This window comes from Wyeomyia smithii, chromosome 3, assembly GCF_029784165.1.
Source record: "Wyeomyia smithii strain HCP4-BCI-WySm-NY-G18 chromosome 3, ASM2978416v1, whole genome shotgun sequence".
NCBI classification, from domain to species: domain Eukaryota; kingdom Metazoa; phylum Arthropoda; class Insecta; order Diptera; family Culicidae; genus Wyeomyia; species Wyeomyia smithii.
In genome coordinates this window covers 96,166,774-96,179,329 of record NC_073696.1, presented here as the reverse complement: position 1 = coordinate 96,179,329, position 12,556 = coordinate 96,166,774, and the positions used below count along the sequence as shown (strand labels likewise).

The 12,556-nt window shown below is 37.7% G+C and overlaps 1 protein-coding gene across 3 annotated transcripts in view; it reads left to right on the top strand.

The window, feature by feature from the left end:
* The first annotated feature begins 1,428 nt into the window (after positions 1-1,428).
* LOC129732696 (adenylyl cyclase-associated protein 1) overlaps positions 1,429-12,556 on the top strand; it is a 51,138-nt gene continuing 40,010 nt past the window's right edge. For all 3 annotated transcript variants that reach the window (XM_055693814.1, XM_055693811.1, XM_055693812.1), the window contains exon 1: positions 1,429-1,883. The gene's annotated coding sequence lies outside the window, so the exon portion shown is untranslated. The remainder of the gene's footprint in view (positions 1,884-12,556) is intronic.

Sequence of the window (12,556 nt, the reverse complement as noted above, 5' to 3'; positions counted from 1 at the left end):
TGTTGTTTTTCTCGCTATGCTCCCATGCGTCTCCCAGCATCGACATGCAGAAGAACACTATTGATTGCGATAGCTTTTCTGACCGTTTTGAAAACAATGTTGATTGGTTCCAGTTTCTCAGCCGAATTCAATTCATCGTTCAACGAATTATTCTGAGAACCACCTTCAATCACACCAAGTTGAGCATCGCTGATATTTAACATGATTATTGTCGAAATGTTGAACTGCTATATATCTTCTATCCACCACACTACGATTTTATGTTGCTGACTCCATTCCCAATGGATTCCTGCCTCTTGGGGTATACCCCAAGGAAATCATCTTAGTCTTGTGATTTTCTTATCGTGCTTTAACATGGTGTTTTATTTCTGTTTGTCGATGATCTCAAGTTGCTTTTTTTTGTTCGATACGACTGAGGGAACTCTGCACTTTCGCAGGTCACCAGTAATTTCATTGGAAATTTAATCGTAGATCAGACAAGTTTTATTAGTATTTTTTTACGTAAACAATTGGAATTAAAAATTTAAGTTGGTGGGAAGGTAATTGCGACACAGGCTTTTCTTAGCCTGAAGAAACGAATTAACGATTTTAAGTCAAAAATATATTTTCCATTGGCATTATTTCAACATCCTTTTTTTGGACACCCCTGTATTGGATATAAATAATTGAGGCATTCACTGGAATTCAATCCGAATAACCCGAAAATAAATCAAAGGTCAGAAGTTAGACAGTTTAAGTCGCGTTTTTTGCTATTTTCGGCCGTCGATATTAGCATATGCCTTGCAACTATCCGAAAATAAGGCCTCGTTCTTTTTATTTACATCAGTTTCACGCCCTTATTGATTTGCTCGTGATGACTGATCTGGTGCACGTGCTCTCGACAGCATCCCACGATTCACTCCGCTTTCGGCGTTCGTGCGTGGAGCGAATCTTGGCTCGCTCGTTTTGTGGAGAAGCAATATATAGTCGCACTCAAAACTGTAACCAGTGCTGTCGATTTTATTCTAATGTTGTATCTGGCAAAAATGTAGTAGAAAAAATACTATTAAAATTGTAAGTATGTTTCACCTTGAAACAAGATTTGAGGTTTATCATTGAACCACTGCAACTAGCAACCCTGCCAACGAGGATACAGCCAGCGCGTCAATGAAAACCCGGAGAAAGCCGAAAAATTTCTCCTGCCGCATGGCAGGATGCTTTGTTCCATTCATGTTTGCTCTCCACTGGTAGTAGTTTGACCGGCAGGAACATTTAGCACGAGAAGAAAAACAGACCGAACGCTAGCCGAATATAGGGGAGGAGAATTTTCCGACTTGCGTGGCTAGCCAGCTAGCCGATAACACCCTTCAGCTTCGGATTCGGCTAGATGCCGCAGCGCCAGCTTCTCCGGGTAAGGAATATCTCGCAGACTCCAGTTGAGTTTCGTGGTTCGCAACTGTCGGTAGCTTTTCCGTTAAAGGCTACACCGCTTTGTGTGTTGCTCTGTGCATGTGTTCTAGTTTGCTTTTGATCCTCACCCAAGCATTACCACCCAGTCACCGAACCACTACTTGCCACAGCAGACACATTCCAGGCAGCTAAACTGTGCAGCACATTTTTTTCCTGGATTAAACCCAAAGGAAAACGCTAGACAATATGGGATTACCACTACAGAACGTGCAAGAGTTCTGATTCATGAAACATTAAACGTTTGTCTCGTCTGCCGCTAATCGTCTCATGGTTGTGATTGAATGAATAGTTTTCCCTAGAGTAGCGTGGGGCGAACACAGCCTGCAGTTAGATGTCAAAGTGGAATTGTATTGTGCACACCTGTTAAGTTCGTTGTAACGTGGAAATACCGCGCACGGTGCTTGTGGAACTGGAAGCTTTGCCAAATAATCTAGGTCAGACAGTGATGATACGTACATCAACGATGGTGTTCCAATAGTTTCATTGGAATGCTTGCGGTTTTTTTTTGTATACTGGAGAGAGAAAAAATCTTTACTCATGTGATGGTAGCTGAAAGTGGTAAAAAGTCAAGCTGTCATAGTATTGTGTCACAAGTGCTTCCCAACAGAGGCTCATTGTTTCTCGTTAATATTGTAGAAGAGTACTCTAGCACTGCAGATATTTAAATTTTTCCGTTGCAGTTCAGTCACGTTACATTCTCATTAATTCCTGTGTGAAACTATCAAGTTAATGATTAGTTCGATTTTTCTCTGTTCGAAGAAAAAAAACTTGCGTGGGGAAAATAGCACCCACTTGTTTTTTTGCAGTGCTTCATTGCAAACATTGTTTATTCGCACCTATACGGGAATGGAGCTGGATACACGTTTCCTTAAGCATCCCGCATGATGCGGCACGTAATTCAATCTGTATAATTACGGTCGGGTAAACCAGATTATAAATACCAGCGATCTGTCTGAACCTACCGAGTTGGAGAATAAATTTCACCGTGATTTCCACACCCAGTGTGTCGAACAGTTGACATTTTTGCATGACACCGTATCGAAAAATACTGTTGTCTCTCTTGCAAACTGCGACAGCAGCGTTCAAGTGTACGCTTCTCTATTTGAGAGAATCGTGTGACTTAAAGCCAACACGGATGGTTAACGATTCTTTTTTGTGCCGATCTCCAGCCGCTGCGATATCTCGACTGTCGCATTGTGCGAATGACAATAATTGGCAATCATGCGAGAGTTTAGCACAGTAATAATTACTATGTATGTACTGCCGAAAAATATCATCAATCGTGTACACCGGAGAATTTGAATCTCAACTCCTAAACCTTTTCATTCGAAAATAGTTCGCTGTAGCGAAAGTCTCATCCAAATTTCGCATATTTAATCAAAAACAGGACAATAAAAGCATGAATCTTATAAATTCAATTACCGTCCTCGTGCCCAAATAAAAATTGACGCTAAGAAAATTGATTCCACTTCAATTCGTAATAAATGTAATAAATACTACAGCCAGCTACAGTCAATAACACACGATCTATACAATGACATTAATATAAAAAGTAGTGAGCGAGAGAATTGTTGTTCATATTGAATTCGTGACAAAAAGCAAGAGATAAAGCAGATCGTATGAAACTTCGGTAGCGGCTACTGTCGCGTAGTGTTTCATTCCACAGAGGTAATCAAAAAAATCTTGCTGCTGTCGTGTGAATACTGTAGCGTACCAGTACATTTCCCTACCCTGTCCACACCCACAGTGGAGCGAGAATGTTTGTCTTGATAATTGAGCCGGTTAAAGCTAACGGTTTTTAGAACTCTTGCTTGTAGATATGTCAGAATTAAATTTTAACCTAAGCGCTCTACTTTTCAGAGTAAATCCTGCTGAACCATTTTTTGCTGTGTTATGTTTTTCGCTTAACGTTGCGTTCGGGTAAACATTAGGATCTAAACGCGATTGGTTGTTTTCTTTCTGGCCATGATGAATAATTCACAGCTGAAATATGTTCATTGCTTTGTACATCGTACTCACACGTCGAAACCGCAAGAGTTGTTTATTTATAAAGCATTTTTTCTTACTCGATTCAAAAATGGTTTCTGTGAAATGTTTGGAATTTGCAATTTTTTTTCTCGCCTGTTAGGCTGAAGACGAGCTTCGGTGGTGGTGTAAAATGAAATTATGGCTCTCACATGTTGCTCTAGTGTATATGCGGTTAAAAACTTATTATGATCAGGAGAAATTCGAATTTTCCAAACATAAGTCGGTTTTTTATGATATGTTTTAAACTCATTTGGAATGTCAGATAAATTTTCAAATTTAAATTTATGAATATTTTCTGATTTTATTTGACCTTTTTGCCTTTCTCCTAGAAAGGTATAGCAATCACTGGAAAAACCGAAGGTATAAAAGTGGTCCCAATGGCCGAATGTCATATACCACTCGACTTCTTTCGACGAACTGAGCATTTTTGGTATGTATGTATGTATGTGTGTATGTGTGTGTGTATGTGCAACTTTTTTTCTCACTCACTTTTCTCAGAGATGGCTGGACCGATTTCATGAAATTGATTGCATATGAAAGGTCTAGTTGCCCCATAGGTTGCTATTGAATTTCATTGTAATCTGATTTTTAGTTTAGAGGTTATGTATCAAAATGTAAAAATAACGAACATCAATATCTCAGAAACTACATAACCGATTTCAATAAAACTGGTTTCAAATGATCGAGCTGTCTCCAAAACCCTCAACTTTTAAGTTTCGTTATGATTGAACATATGGTTCGAAAGTTATGTAAAGAAAAGTTATCCTGAGGTTATTTAAGCTCACTCATTTTTCTCAGAGATTGCTGAACCCATTTTCACAAATTTAGTGTCAAATGAAAGGTCTAGTTGCCCCATAGGTTGCTATTGAATTTCATTGTAATCGGATTATAACTTTGTCCGTTGTTCATAAAAATGTGAAATCACATAATGAAAGTAAACATATTGACTTTCTCCCAACGATCACTGGCTAAATAAAAGGTAAAAAGTGATCCAAATGGCCGAATGTCATATGCTACTCGACTCAGTTCGACGAATCGAGCATTTTCTGAAGTATGCATGTATAGGTGTATATGTGTGTGTGTGAGAGTGTGGGTGTGTACGTGTGTATGTGCACCTTTTTTCGCACTCACTTCTCTCAGAGATGACCGATTCTTTCTATCTTGGTGTCAAATGAAGGGTCTATTTGCCGCTTAGGTTGCTATTGAATTTCATTGTAATCAAACTTTTAGTTTTGGCGCTGCGTCAGAATGTGTATATCGCTCTTATATCTCAGAAGCTATGAACATAGTTGAATTCAAATTAATGGGCTTTTAAACCCTTAAACAATGAATTTCATAATGTTTATGCATGTGGTTTGAAAGTTATAGAAAGAAACGTAACCCGCAGACTGTTTAAAACTATAGCTACGATCAAAATATGTGACCTCAACATCATTTAAATTTGATATTGTACTATTTCAATGTTTGCGGCCTTGCTCGGGATTGAAGTTGAAATTAAAAGCCATTTCTATCATTTCACTTTTTGCCTTTCTCCTAGAAAGGTATAGCATTCACTGCAAAAACCAGAGGTATAAAAGTGCTCAAAAGGGCCGAATGTCGTATATCACTCGATTCAGTTCGACGAGGTGAGCTTTTTCTGTATGTGTGTGTGTAACGCTCTCCCAATCTCACTCGATTTTCTCAGAGATGGCTGAGCCGATTTCAATGAAATTAATTGCTAATGAGAGGTCTAGTTGCCCTATTAGACCCTAATGAATTTCATTGTAATCTGATTTCTAGTTTAGAGGTATGTATCAAAATGTAAAAATCATGAAACATCAATATCTCAGAAACTACACAACCGATGTGAACAAAATTGATTTCAAATTAACGGGCTACCTGAAAACCCTTAACTTTTGAATTTTATTAAGATTGGACTTGTGGTTCAGAAGTTATGGAAAGAAACGTGTTCTGGAGACTATTTAATCTCACTCATGTTTCTCAGAGATGGCTGGACCGATTTTCCTAAAATCAGTGTCATATGAAAGGTCTTGTTGCCCCATAAGACCTTATTGATTTTTTTTTTGCAAACGGATTATTACTTTGTCTGTTATGTTTAAAACTGTGAAATCCAGCTATGAAAAGAAACATATTCCGAAGACTACTTGGACTCACTCATTTTTCTCAGAGATGGTTGAACCGATTTCCACAAAACTAGTGTCAAATGAAAGGTCTAGCTGCCTCATAACACCGTATTTAATTTTGCTGTAATCGGGCTGTAACTTCGTCTGTAATGTATCGAAATGTGAAAAACACGAAACTTCATTACCTTAGAAACTACACAACCGATTTGAACAATATTGATATCAGATGAACGGGCTAGTTAAGGGTTAACTGATGAATTATGATTGAACACGTGGTTTCAAAGTTTGGCTGCCCTATACGTTCCCTTTTCATTTGATTGTAATCAAACTCAAGCAACCGTTATGTATCAAATTGTTAAAACAACGAAAGTCTATTATCTCAAGTATTACATGACTTATTTGAACATAACTAGTGTCATACAAACGAGTCATCTCTCAAACTTACAAATAACAAACTTCATAACAATTTGATATGCTGTTCAAAAGTTTTGGAAAGGAAAGAAATTCAAAGACTATTCAACACTACACCTATTTTTACAAATAATAAGTTTGAAAAAGAAAGGCTGAGTCTGACCGCTAGGTGGATTAATTTAGGTTCTTTCTCCTGATTTTCATCCTGATTCCGATGAATTGAAAAAGATTGTACTTTCGAAAAATACAACAGACAAAAATTACCACCAAAAATTTCAGTGCGTCTTGAGCTGCCCGACAGATCAGACGTATTTTCGGTTGCTTGTGGACTGGTCTTTGACTGCATATAGCTTCAAAGTTTGTGTTTTGTCAGTGTGTCTTTTAAAGATTTCCTGGAAGTTAACTTACATCAGTCTTTCTCAAGACTACCTATTTCTTTCTTTCTCAATACTTGCAATTTGATATTATTTTTGAACTTTTTTCGTATCACCTGAAATGGCAGGACGAAAAAAGAAACCACGCATCGCTACGGGGAGGAAAAGAGAGGCATCTCTTTTTGAAACTAGCTTATGCAGTGAAAATTTATATGATATTCTGCCTGAGCAAGAAGCTGACGAAATTGAAATGTTCGAAAGTAAAACTATTCAAAGTGAAATTTCTGTAAAAAAGGAGAAAGTTCCACCTATTGTGGTAACTATTGCTTCTGAATTTAATATTTTACAAAGAGAACTTTCTACGTTTCTCTCCGACGTCAAAGTTACTTATCAAATTGGCCGAAGAGGCGAATGCCGTTTACTGGCCCAAACATTGAAAGATTGGAATCGTCTTATTCAGTATTTAACTGAAAAGATGTATAAATTTTTTACATATGATACGAAGAGCGCCAAGCCGTTCAAGGTCGTATTGAAAGGTCTCACCAACGATCAAACCGTTGATGAGATCAAAATTACTTGGTATAGCCCCTACCCAAGTAATTCTGATGAAACAAAAATCACGAGGCGAAAACAGTCAGCGAACTGGAATTTCCCTTGTAAATTATTTAATTCATTTTAACCGCAGTGAGGTTAATAACTTGAAATTTTTTGAAAAAGCACATACTTTATATAACGTGCGTGTAAAATGGGAATTATATCGAAAGTTTGGCGGAGGTGAAAAGCATGTCACCCAATGCCGTGTTTGCCAACGTTATGGCCATGGTTCAAAGTTTTGTAACATGGACCAAAAATGCCTCATTTGTGGAGACTCTTCTCACAAAAATGACACATGTCCTGTGAAAGAGAGTGAAAATTTTCGCTGTGCGAATTGTAACGGCAACCATATGTCGAATTTTTATCAATGCCCAGCCCGTTTAGCAATTGTTAAGGCAAGGCAAGGTCAACAAAATTCGAAACAAACTTCAAAACAAAATTCTCCAAGCGCACCAGTTTACCTACTCCTTTGCATACCCGTTTAACTATGCACAGGTTACAGGTAGTTCGAACATTATACCGTCTAATGTTGGTAGTTCGAAAATGACCGTTAGTATGGGTAAGCAAAACACGCTAGAAAATAATTGCACACCTATTACTCCAGCTAATATTGCTGCCGAAAATATTTTTTCTAATGTCAACTGCCTGGGGCCTATTACGGCAGGTAAACTTTCTTTTTTGCAACAGGCAATGTTCGATCTTATGAACGCCATGTTGCAGGCAAAATCAATGTTTGAAGCCATTCAAATAGGCACAAATTTTACTATTAAAATTGTTTCTAATTTAAAACTTAGCAATGATTTTAAATAAAACAATTAAAATATCAAATTGGAATGCTCGCTCATTGAAGGCCAATGAGAATGAGCTTTTTAATTTTTTAACAGTAAATAATGTGCATATTGCAATTATTACTGAAACATTTTTGAAACCTAACATAAAATTAAAATATGATCCCAATTACGTGGTTCATAGATATGATAGGATTAAGGGTTCCGGCGGTGGAGTTGCAATTGTTATTCATCGCCGAATCAAACATCGTGCTCTTCCCCGTCTTGAGACGAAAGTTATTGAAGTTCAAACTGAACTTGGGATTTTATTTATTGCCGCAGCATATTTACTATTTTAATGCACACGCGAGCACAAAAATTATTTTAAAGGTGATTTACAAAAACTCACCAGAAATCATTCGAAATTTTATAATCGGTGATTTTAACGCTAAAAATCGTTCATGGAATAATTCTCAAAGTAATTCCAATGGCAAAATTTTATTCAATGATTGTTCTTCAGGATACTATTCTATTTTGTCTCCGAATAATCCGACATGCTTTTCGTCTGTAAGAAACCCTTCAACAATTGATTTGGTGCTTACAGATCAAAGTCATGTATGTAGTGATTTGATCACACATGCTGACTTTGATTCTGACCATCTTCCAATAACTTTTTCTTTATCACATGAATCAGTTTTAAACCCTATGAGCTCTGTTTTTAATTATAACAAGGCTAATTGGGAAAGATACAAAACTCATATTGAGAGAAATTTCAATAATGAGCTTGATTTGCAAAACGAAGTGAATATTGATTCCGCTTTGGAAGCATTAAAATGTGCAATTGTTGATGCCAGAAATTATTCTGTTCCAAAGGCTCAAGTGAAATTTGATTCACCAATAATTGACAAAAATCTTCAACTTCTAATTCGTTTAAAAAATGTCCGCAGACGTCAATATCAACGTTCTCGTGACCCTGTTTTTAAAACTATTTATAAAGATTTACAGAAAGAGATTAAACATAGATTTACTCTTCTGAAAAATCAAAATTTTGAGACTAAAGTTGAAAAATTGAAACCATATTCAAAACCTTTTTGGAAGCTGTCGAAGATTCTTAAGAAACCTTCAAAGCCCATTCCAGTTTTAAAAGATGGTGAACGTTTTCTTGTATCCAATGAACAAAAGGCTCAAAGACTTGCTCAGCAGTTTGAGAGTGTTCATAACTCAAATTTGAATTTTGTGAGTCCAATTGAAAATGAAGTCACACGTCAATTTGATTTAATTTCTTCCCAGAATTTTTTACCTGCAGAAATAATTGAAACTAGCTTGAATGAGATTAAATCAATTATTAAAAATTTCAAAAACATGAAAGCACCTGGTGACGATGGAATCTTTAATATATTAATCAAACATCTCCCTGAAAGCACAATGGAATTTTTAGTGAAAATTTTCAATTGCTGCTTCAAAATTGCATATTTTCCCAAATTATGGAAAAATGTAAAAATTACTCCAGTTTTAAAACCGGATAAGAACCCAGCTGAAGTTTCAAGTTATCGACCAATCAGTTTGCTTTCTTCAATAAGTAAACTGTTTGAGAGAATTATTTTTAACAGAATGATGTCACACATTAACGAAAATTCAATTTTTGCAGATGAACAGTTTGGATTTCGCCATGGGCATTCCACTACTCATCAAATGCTCAGAGTTACTAATATGATACGAGCTAACAAATCTGAAGGTTATTCCACTGGAGCTGCTCTTTTAGACATAGAAAAAGCATTCGACAGTGTTTGGCATAAAGGTTTGATTGCGAAATTGCAAACTTTTAATTTTCCAATTTTCTTAATCAAAATTTTGAAAAATTATCTTACTGATCGAACTCTGCATGTTGTCTATCAGAATTCAAAATCTGATAGATTTCCTGTCAGAGCAGGTGTACCTCAAGGTTCAGTCTTGGGTCCAGTCCTGTACAACATATTCACTTCAGATCTTCCTGATTTGCCTCCAGGATGCACAAAGTCATTGTTCTGCGATGACACAAGCATTTCCGTAAAAGGAAAAAGTCTTCGTGTCATATGCAGTCGATTGCAGAAAAGTTTAGATATTTTTTCTTCCTACTTGCAAAAGTGGAAAATCTCTCCCAATGCTTCTAAAACTCAAATGATAACTTTTCCGCATAAGTCTAGGGCTTCTTTTCTCAAGCCAAACAATAATCACGTTGTCAAGATGAATGGGGTTATTTTAAGTTGGTCCGACAAGGTTAAGTACTTGGGACTAATTTATGATAAAAAACTTATTTTCAAAGAGCACATTGAGAGTATACAAGCCAAGTGCATCGAATATACGAGATGTTTATATCCTCTCATTAACAGGAATTCTAAACTTTGTTTAAAGAACAAACTTTTGATATACAAACAAATTTTTAGACCAGCAATGCTTTATGCTGTACCGATCTGGTCAAGTTGCTGTTCAACAAGGAAGAAAACGCTCCAAAGGATTCAGAATAAAATTCTGAAAATGATTTTGAAGCGTCCTTCTTGGTTTGGTACACTCGAATTACATAGACTTACTGGTGTTGAACCATTAGAAGCTATGTCAAATAAAATTATTAACAATTTTCGACAAAAATCGTTGCAATCCTCAATTGCTACGATAAGCTCTCTTTATAGCCAATAAGTTAGCAATTAAGTTAGTTGTAAGTTTACTTCCCCTTTTCTGACAAGTAGGTTTAAATCCCTACGAATGATAAGTTCTAATTGCGAAAGCAAACAAATCCTAACAATTAAAATTACAAATTTCTAACAGTGTTGAGAAGTCACCATTTGTGATTGGACACACATACTCATTATTTACTAATATTTATCATAAATACTTAAGCTACTAACAAATCCCCCCTATTAAAAAAAAAAACCACCAAAAATTGGATTTAATCAAGATATTTTTGAAGCTTAGGGAATAAAAAACACATAGGTATTTTTTCAAGGTTGGATTATTCCTCTCCTCCTTTCCTAGGCTGAATGCACCTTTCATTTAATGCTACTTATCAAACCCTCTGCAACAATTTAATCTTACACACTTTCATCCATCCATCTATGAACAGGCCTGGATGTTAAACGACCGCGAACATAATGTTCTGTCGAAGCACTTCTTGTTGGAAGTCCAACTGGACAACCAGACAGATTGTGACGAAATTTCGTAAACGTTACACTCTAAACTAGTTTTTTCATCAATTTTGACCCATACAGTATATTACTTCACTTTTGCAGATCGTTGAGATCATATGCCGAGCGCGTGCAAGGTCTGACTCGAAGTAGTCGGCCTCTATCCTATTCTCTTATAAATATTATCTTCGTCGCTCGCTCATTCGCCATCCGTGTCACGTGGCCAGCCTACTGTAACCTGCCGTGTTACATCAAATGCTTGACAATATCAGCGTGTTTTTATACTTCGTACAGCTCATATTTCATGCGCCTGCGCCACATCCCATTTTTAATTTGGCTCCGAGTATTGATCGCAGGATTGTACGCCACGATTCATGTCCGTAGAGCGCCACCGGGAAGATCAGAGTTCTGTAGAGCGAAAATTTCGTACGAATCTGTAGGCTACGGGACCTAAGCTAGCTACGCAATCCGTAATAAGCCCTATTCGCGCCGCAATCTGTCTCTTCATCTCGCAGCTCACTTTGTTGTCACACGTCACGAGAGTACCAAGATAAACAAATTCGTCAATCACTTCGAAAGTATACCTATCCATATTCACCGCAGCACCAACACTCGCAGAACTACCACGCTCTCTGCCAGTCACCATGTACTTCATTTTGACAGTATTTATGGTGAGTCCAATTCTCGAAATAACTTGTGTTAAAATTACAATGAATTGAACCAGTCAGGTCCAGGCCGAAGTGTCCCTTGCTATTCGAAGAAGTTGTCTCCATTCAATTCGGTTTATGGCTGCAGCTGCATTCGTCCGACATCCGACATGAAATGCCCAGCCCACTGTAGCCATTCACCGTTTGGACAATGAGTGGCTCCCCCAGTAACTGATGCAATTCCTGGTTCATTCGTCTTCGCCACCATCCATATTCCATCTGCACCCCACCGCAGATGATACGCAGTACCTTCCATTTGAAGACCCCCAAGTCCGCCACCGATCTGGTCCAGGTTTCGTGACCGTAGAGGACTACCGACCTGAATCGTTTTTTGAAAATGGCCAACTTTGTGCGGCGGCGATTTTTTTTCGAACGGAGTGTCCTCCGAAGTCCAAAGTAGACACGATTTCATGCCATAAGGCATTGGCAAATTTATCTGCTGATGTCGTTGTCAGTATTCACCAGTGCGCCCGAGTACACGATCATCACCGATCATCACTGTTAATCTGAATTCGTTGTGGTAGGTTGATGCTGTCTACGCTGCAACCTCTTCCTCTAATATATTTAGTCTTCGACGCGTTTATAGCCAATCCAATCCTCACGGCTTCAGCCTCATAGTCTGATGTATGTCTCCGTAATTTTCTTGAGGGTTCATGCTACAGTATCAATGCCATCGGACAGAAAGTTCCTGCAGCGCTACGACTCCGAAGTTGCGTGGATTGTGTTTATCATATATAGGCACTCCACAGAAAGTGAATAAACGTGAAAATTTTGTTGAACTCAACATCACCGGTTTCGTTGAAACTTTTCACAGTTGTTGCACAGCTACGGTTAACACCAATTTGTCGTCCGCGAAGCCCAGAAGCATCGTGATGATGGTGCCGCTCTTCTGCACACCTACCCTTCGTATTGCACCTTCTAAAGCTATGATGAACGGCGAGTTCG